Source organism: Grammomys surdaster, unplaced genomic scaffold (assembly GCF_004785775.1).
Source record: "Grammomys surdaster isolate TR1022 unplaced genomic scaffold, NIH_TR_1.0 219, whole genome shotgun sequence".
In the NCBI taxonomy this organism is placed as follows: Eukaryota; Metazoa; Chordata; class Mammalia; order Rodentia; family Muridae; genus Grammomys; species Grammomys surdaster.
In genome coordinates this window covers 3743516-3746372 of record NW_021604664.1, presented here as the reverse complement: position 1 = coordinate 3746372, position 2857 = coordinate 3743516, and positions in this window count along the sequence as shown.

The window sequence follows — 2857 nt, the reverse complement described above, 5'->3', positions numbered from 1 at the left end:
GAGAGAGAGAGAAAGAAAGAGAGAGAGAGAGAGAGAGAGAGAGAGAGAGAGAGAGGAGAGAGAGAGAGAGAGAGAGAGAGAGAGAGAGAGAGAGAGAACGAGAGAACTGTACGTTACAGTTCAATTTCTTCAGTAAGTGTGTGGTTAGCCAGAGGCCAGATTAACTTTCTGTAAGATTAAGCATAATGGCACTAGCCATATAACACTGGCAGACTTCTACTGAACACTCTGATTATCATGGCACCTCTGTTTTTTAAAAATTAGACTCAATAGGAACACCAGGCCTCTAAAGTGGTGTGTTTGTTTTATTTTCTTTTTCTTGATGTTCTCTTTTTGTTAGAATTCAGAGTCAAGGTAAAACAGGTAAAAATGACCCAAAGTGATCAATGTGTCACCCTCTGAGTTCTTCGCCCTTTCCTTTTTGTTTTTTTGTCCTCTCTGCTTGCTGTCCTCTAGATGATAGGGATGTAAATCCAATTTACATGTGGTGACTTGTGAGGAGGCTCTCCTGATCTAGAGAGTACCCTTGAAATAAAATGAGAATCAAAACAAGGACTTGTAATAAAATAAATGAACAAAATACAATTTCTACTAAAAAGTCCCCCCCAAAAAAGGCAGCAACACTTTACTAACTGGATGAGTTCCTTTTCTGCATATCCAACCACTCCCTGATAGATAGGTAGTGTGCAATTCTGTCCTAGTTGGACTATCGAGGTTAAGAAAAGGGGAAACACCTATTCTGTTATGTGAAGTCACCATCAATACTAGGTAATCTTACGTATATCAAAGGACAGTGAGTCGTCAAACATTCACACTAAAATTATGACTGATTTCATACAGAAAACTTGCCACTGGAACAACATAGCTCAGAATTTAAGAGCACTGACTGCTCCTCCAGTGGTGCTCTACCACCGGGCACTGTCCCCAGGATGGGTCACCTGCTCTCACTAGCAGAAGAGTACTTGGCACTAGAAGCAAGAAACCCTCAGGGGCTTGACCTCCCATTCACTGGGTCAGTGAAATAGTGGGGAGAGTAGTGTTAATTCACCAATGGCCTACAAGGCTGGCAGTCACTGCCCCAACAACTCTCAGGGAACAGGGAGGTACTGGGGGCCTCCCAGTTATTCTGTAATTCTCACGTCTCTTCACCATTCCAGACTAGATTCAAGCTCAACAGGGTCTTCTTTCACTGATGACTTAGCCAAGTCCATTCCCTTGGCTGTGGATTCACTGGATCATACGAATGAACAGTAGGAACCTTGTTCATACATTTTCAGTGTCACTAATTAGATGATGAGGCATTTGACTACCTTAAGAGAGTCATACTCACGCTGGCCATTTACCTGCACTTCATTGGATTTTTTTTTTTTTGACATTCAGAGCACTGGGCAGTAATCACACAGTGTCAATACCTGCCACAGGCCTGTGTGATACTTTCAATTGGCCAAGGGCAACAAGAAGCCTGTGATTGGACAGGGAAAAAGGAAGTGGGGTGAAGAGTTTCAGAGATGGACAGGGGAGAGGGACAGAAGAAGAAAGGAAGTTGGAAGAAGAAGACGATCCAGATTCCACTTGGCTTTTAATAGCCACAAGTAGATATGAATATCATGAGGATAGAATAATTGAGATAACTTGTCTAATCTAGGTGGGCAGCTTATCATTATCAATTGGCTCTGAAATTATTGTGTGGGCATCTTGTGAATAGAGAATTTATTGATATATAAATCTTACTAATTATAAGCTTCTAGAGTTTTGATTTACTGGGTTACTGGAATTTGGAACCATTGAGCACAGTGGGTAGATGTCTGAGAAGGAACTAGTGCTGAGACAAGCTGGGAAGACCGAGATCAGTTGCTGCTGGGGCTAGCCTAGAGGCAGAGGCTGGGAAGAGAGTAGCTAGCTGTAAAGCGGGAACTGCCGTTCTTTTCAATATCTTCCACAACATGCACCAGCATTGGCTCCACTCAGGTCTGCACCCTGTACTTCAAGGCTCACCACAACCAGAGGCTCATCACAGCATTGCATCTACAGGGAGGGCAGCAAAGCTTGGACTTGGCAGGCCCTGTCCTATTTCTACTACAGGTAACTGCCAGGTATGCCTCTGACACTCCAGCACCATCCATTTTCAGGGCTAGTTGACTCGGCAGGTGAGTTGTTACACACTCCTTAGCAGATTCCGACTTCCATGGCCACCGTCCTGCTGTCTATATCAACCAACACATTTTCTGGGGTCTGATGAGCATCAGCATTGGGCACCTTAACACGACGTTCGGTTCATCCCACAGTGCCAGTTCTGCTTACCAAAAGTGGCCCTCTAGGCACTCTCATTCCATCCTGGCTCCACGTCACTGAGCCAGGCTTCTTACCCATTTATAGTTTGAGAATAGATTGAGATAGTTCAGCCACAAGACCTCTAATCATTCACTTTGCAGGATAAAACTTTGGGCTTTTTTTTTTTTGTCGTTGACAGAGTGCTATACTGAGGAGAACTTCATAGGGAACCAGCTGCTAGATGGTTCAATTAGTTTTTAGCCTCTATATCCATGGGACAATCTATTTGCATGTTAAGACAGCTAAGGACTTGCACCAGAGTTTCCTCTGGCTTCGCCCTTCCTAGGCATAGTTCACCACCTTTCAGGTCCTAATGCATATGCTTGTGCTCCACCTCCCTGGCGTGGCCCGAGAAATGGGCCACTGCTGCACCCTCAGTGGACTGTCAAGGACTCAGGCTCACACCTTGCCCCAACCTCAGGCAAGACAAGGCCTTTTAACTTCACTGCATCACAGTAGTATTTAGACGAACTCCTGACTGGTGCACACCGACTGGGGGTGGTCCCACACAAGCCCCAGCCCCAGC